Raw genomic sequence first — 6,100 nt, 5'->3', positions numbered from 1 at the left:
AACTCTAAAACCGTTCGCTATTTCTTCACCAAACTTGGCACATAGATTGGATCTGGTGGTGTACTGGTGCCTTTGGTAGTTTTGGAATTTGAATAAAATATTTTGGCATTTCCATGGCAACAAGTTTGACATAGACTGAAATTGGTGATAGTGCTCCATGTCATCTGCTGATGACTCTTGTTATTTTTCTCGGTTTCCATGGTAACAATTCGGACTTAGTCCCAAAAGGGAGGTGTGGCTTCGTTTCCTGAGCATAACTCAAGAACCGATCAATATTATTCAACAAGACTTGGTAGATATATCAAACAGAACCTTAAGTGGTGTCTTTTGCTATTTGCAGATTTTGGGCATATTTATTTTTCCCGGTTTCCATGGAAACATTTTGGACTCAGTCCCAAAAGTGAGGGGTGGGCTTCGTTTCCGAAGCATAACTCAAGAACCGTTCAATATTTTTCAACAAAACTTGGTAGATATATCGAACAGATCCTAAAATTTCGCCTTTTGCTATTTTCAGATTTTGGGCATTTTTATTTTTCTCGGTTTCCATTGAAATGTTTTGGTCTCAAAAAGTAAGGATTGCTTTCTTTTTCGGAGCACAACTCAAAAACCGTATAATATTTTTGAACAAAACTTTGTAGATATATCAAACAGATCCTTAAGTTGTGCCTTTTGCTATTTGCAATGTGCATTGACGTCGCGCATACAACACAAATAATAAAAATTGTTGTGGGTTTATGGTCATGAGCGCGGCGGTTCTTGGAGGGGCCCTAACTTAATAACTATGGAAGAGGAGTTAAATCGGGCGACTACGGGGTAGACACCAGCAGCAGGATATAGCATTGGCAAACGAAGTTGCACCCGCAGAATATAGCATTGGCAAACGAAGTTGCAGCAGCAGCAAAATGATAGGTACAGATATACGTCCGCTGAGAAGCAGGAATTTATTTATATGCCAAAATAGTCCCCACCATTGATAAGTGGAGGGAAAATAAGATCCAACTTAAAAGTAGGACCCCTAAATTTAGAACATTGTTATAATATGTTAAGGCCTCCAAGAATCCCGCTAAAAGCACGCATGCGTGCTGAGCCACACAAATGACCATTAACTCACCCGGTTGTTTCCCACCATAGCTTGCCTTAACAAGGTACCTGTGTTTAAGGGGATTTCACAGCAGCCAGCACAGCACAGTTAATGTTTTCGATAAAAACTTGCAGGCCACGCGGGGAAAGGTGGACGCCGTCACATGAAAACATGAAACTGTCAGCACTTTCAATGTCATGCCTTATTTGCACTCTCCCCAGCTCCCTCACGCGATTCCCAACCCGACTGTTGAGGGTCTTGCGGGCCCCCACAATGGCCGAAAATGAGGCGGCACCGCTCCTGTGGCGACCGGTAGCATGTTTGACCACAAGATCCTCGTGTTGGGCAGCAGTAGCTGCACCCGCAGCAGCGACTCAAAGATGTCGAGGTAGAGAAGGCTGGTCATGGTCTGTACCATATCATTAGATCCGAGGTGGATTACGAGCACCGCGGGATGGGGTCGAACGACGCATTCCCTCTTGAAGATTGGGACCAGTTCCCTCCATCTCATCCCCCCACGAATCCAACCACGTACAACGCCAAAGCGTCCCAGACGAACGTTGAGCTCTGGCCATATAGGATGACCCAATCAGCCACACTGAAAAGAGTGAGACAAGTGAAAGGAAATATATCTGTTAGTTTGTGCTAAATGATTACTGGCAAACGAATGGAGGATTCATATGCATTGGACCCCCATCTACCATATTTTTATCCCACCGGCATGTAATGCAGTGGGATATAGTCGTCCCCGAAACCTGCCAGGGAAATCAGGTGTGAATAGCACTAATTAGCTTCGCAACAGCGAGCAGGGCAATCAGCGAGGGGTTCCAGGTGTTGAGTAGTGAAGTGGCTCACGGGCTTAATGAGTTAACAAACTATCATCACTTTGTTTTGATTTTCTGTGTGGAGTTTTACGAGGGTAAAGTAACTGTAGTACTGTTGTAGGAACAGCCTCAAGGGCCCGAAGTCTATGAATTGTTTACATGTAGATGTTTTCGTTAGTAGAGTGGAATAACGGTACGATGTAGAAATATTGTATGCCATTATAAACTGCACTCCAGATGTGGGAATGAATTGTAATATTGCATATAGTATGACTAGTAACCTACTTTGAATTATGCATACTTTAGAATGGAACAAAAGGGTACGATGTAGAAATATATAGTATGTCATTATAAACAGCACTCAAATGTCTCTGAGTTATAATTTACAGTGACACACAACACAAGAGGAGATATGCATTACAAAGTTTATTTACATAATTTACACAATATATATTTGGAGTGGGGCATTCTCTTGCTGGATATATAGCATGTACTTAGAGTATGACATGCATATACGTAGAGGGAACCCTGTCGAGCCCCGGAACAAGGCATTAGAGCCTGTTTGAGGGTTGCTCGACAGGCTTCTTGTAATATAAGTGGAGTACATGTAATTAGAGTGTTACATGACTATAGTTGTCGTATAGAAGGCTGTAAACCAGTTGGGGGTAGCTTGCCTCCCTATTGCTCCCACTAGCAGGGATGCCTGGCTTGGATACCTTAGCAAGAGGTATATAGTACTTATAGATTTTGGGGAAAGATAATCCGCCTGAATGAGTGGATAACTTCCATATGAAATGATGAATTATGAAGAATGAGAATCCCCCAAAAGTAACAAGTAGCCTAGCAGGCTTGAACAATATGGATGGATATCTATATGACAGCCCTATGACCACGCTATTTGGTAAGACTATCATGAACTGCTGAAAATAATACCACAATGGAATATTATTGGACATAGAACATTGGTTGTGAAGTAACTAAACAAAGCTAACTACTGCCACTTCCAGCCCCCACAATAAGGCTGGACATGTAAATGGGGGGACGAGCTACAACTACAAAGACTAGCAGTATAATAATAAAAATGGATTAATGATTGAAAAATAGCAACAGGTTATATGGTACTGGGATAACTAGTATAATATACACATTGACTGTAATGCAAATGTTGGCACATAAGAATGGTAACCACTGTCGCTTGAAGATTGGTACTGAGATAACTAATATAATATACACTTTACTGTAATGCAAATGTTGGCACATAAGAAATGTTGGCACATAAGAATGATAACCACTGTCCCGCTGTCTGTTCACGAATGTGGCCGATCACTTCCTGTCAGCGTGAAATTGCGCATGTTCTTTGTGTAGATGTGCAGAAGCTGTGCTTTTGCTATCGAAAATGGCAGATGCGTAATTCCCAGTTTCTTCGCTGATTCGGTAGCATAATTGGCCTACGTACCAATTCTTGGGATTGGGATCATAGGTGTCTGGAACGGTTGATCGGTATCGCGTTCTCGCCTGTTGGGTATTACTCCTGCTGCCCCGTCATCTTGGAACGACGATTCAGCTCGACTTGCTGTGCTGCTCGTGCGCAATCGTCTTGTACGGCAAGTTTCCATGCTGCTAACACCTGACTGACGATGCAGTCTCTCAATCACAACAACGCACGATATGCGTAGCAATCTGCAATCTGTTCAAGGTTTAGGGATAGGTGGACGGCAAAAGTAAACACGCTGTATCACGAGAACAAACAACACAATGGCAATGCGAAAATGTGGAAGGAAAGCAGCTGCGCATGTGCCTACTTTCGAAGTTGAGTTAACAATATACGGCATGCGCATAGCCTGGATATAGTAGGTAATAACATCGGGAGCTGTGACCCTACCACAGATAATATGACCGGTGTAAACAATGACTCAGTAAGTGGGAATAAATTGTAATATTGCAGATAGTATGACTAGTAACATAGTACATGAATTATGCATACATTAGAGTGGATTCTAAGATGCCTAGCGGTTAGAACAATCGAAAAAAAAATACATTATCAGACAATAAAGGTATAGTTTTTTGATGACGTAACAATTGAATGACGTTTTCCCGTCACTGCGCCATTCTAGTGTGCCCCCTCGTAATCGAACCATTTTACATTACGTCACAATGTAAGCGACGTCACGATGCATGTCAGTTGTCATCGCCTCGTACGGCCTCCTACAGTAAACTACCCCGTTGCATCCCGTTTCTTGGTTTGCTGTTGCTTCACGCAGCTGACATCACTGGTGAAAACATTATGTTTATGTTTTACAACGGTTAAAATGTGTCATTTCGACTAACAAGTTTTCAGCGACACGGTAACGTTCAGCAAGGTTTACATTCCCACAATGCAATCGTGTGGAATGTCGCTTGACTACTCAACTTCCTCTGGATGTACTGATCTAAACTTACGTTGGTAGTAGAAATGCAACGTTCATATTGCCCCATATGGTTTACGTTAATTACAGATGTAATTAAAATAATTCAGAGAAGATATTTAAGCTGAACGTAAACCGTCATCAAACTGTTATCATTTGTTTTTTCTGGTAACGCTCGGCCTTAACATAGGGGCAGACACAACAATAGAACAGCCAGTTAGCCCTGTCGAGGATTGTTAATGTAGGTCACAGACACCGTCGCTTGTTTTCTGCCTTAAATTAATCGTAATTATCCTTAGAAAGTATTAAATTTGGCATCTTAGAAAAGAATATACAGTTAAGCTCTACCACCATGTATAGTGTAATAAAACACACTTCCTGAACTATTATAACGTTAAAGCACTCGGACGCAAGCGTCCTTGTGCTTTAACTATAATAGTTCAGGGCAAAAGTGAGTTTTATTACACTATACATGGTGGTAGAGCGAAGTGTATTTCTTAAATAATGGTACGATGTAGAAATATTGTATGCCATTATAAACTGCACTCCAGACATGGGAATAAATTGTAATATTGCATATAGCATGACTAGTAACCTAGTTTGAATTATGCATACCTTAGAATGGAACAAGAGGGTACGATATAGAAATATAGTATGTCATTATAAACAGCACTCAAATGTCACTGAGTTAAAACATATTTTGTCCCAGTCATTTATGCTGAGAATATTTGAACATCAGTGCTGACAGTGACATTTGTTAAATGGCTGGCTTTTTCGACATTTTCAAGGGATGGTGGGTAGCTTAGTGGTTAAAGTGTTTGCTCATCACGCCGAAGACCTGGACTTGGTTCCCTACATAGGTATAATGTATGAAGCGCATTTCTGGTGTCCCCCAGTGATTTTGCTGGAACATTGCTAAAAGCAATGTAAAACCATACTCACTCACTTGACATTTAAAACTGCCGACTGCATATTATTATCCCCACAACGCGTTTTGCGGGGGGTATTAAAATGGACACCGTCCGTGCGTCCGTGCACATGTCTTTTCCGGAGCAGAACTCTAAAATCGTTCAATATTTCTTCACCAAACTTGACACATGGATGGTGTACTGGTGGTGTACTGGTGCCTTTTGGTAGTTTTGGAATTCTTAATAAAACATTTTTGCCTTTTCCATGGCAACAAGCTTGACAAGTTTGACTTTTCCGTGGCAACAAGTTTGACTTAGCCTGAAATTGGTGGTAGTACACTTTTCCGGAGCTGAACTCTAAACCATTCACTATTTCTCTACCAAACTTGGCACATAGATTGGTCTGGTGGTGTACTGGTGCCTTTTGGTAGTTTTGGAATTCTGAATAAAATACTTTTTGCATTTCCATGGCAACAAGTTTGACTAAAACAGAAATTAGTGGTAGTGCACTTTTCCGGAGCAGAACTCTAAATCCGTTCAATGTTTCTTCACCAAACTTGGCACATACATGGATCTGGTGGTGTACTGGTGCCTTTTGGTAGTTTTGGATATCTGAATAAAATAATTTTGGCATTTCCATGGCAACAAGTTTGACATAAACTCAAAATTGGTGACAGTGCTTTCTGGAGCAGAACTTTAAAAACCTTTCAATACTCTCCTTCCACTTTTCTATATACACACCTAAATATTTGACATAATCAAAACTTGTAGACATAATCATGAAGAGTATTTTGCCCGTGGCAGGGGATATTGATGACTTTGTCTTCTTGTTATTATTATTATTGGATATTTATATAGGGCACATATCCACGCACTAGTGCA

This window comes from Haliotis rubra, unplaced genomic scaffold (genome assembly GCF_003918875.1).
Source record: "Haliotis rubra isolate DU_JTF1 unplaced genomic scaffold, ASM391887v1 Scf2430, whole genome shotgun sequence".
Lineage (NCBI taxonomy): Eukaryota > Metazoa > Mollusca > Gastropoda > Lepetellida > Haliotidae > Haliotis > Haliotis rubra.
This window is presented reverse-complemented; position numbering follows the sequence as displayed.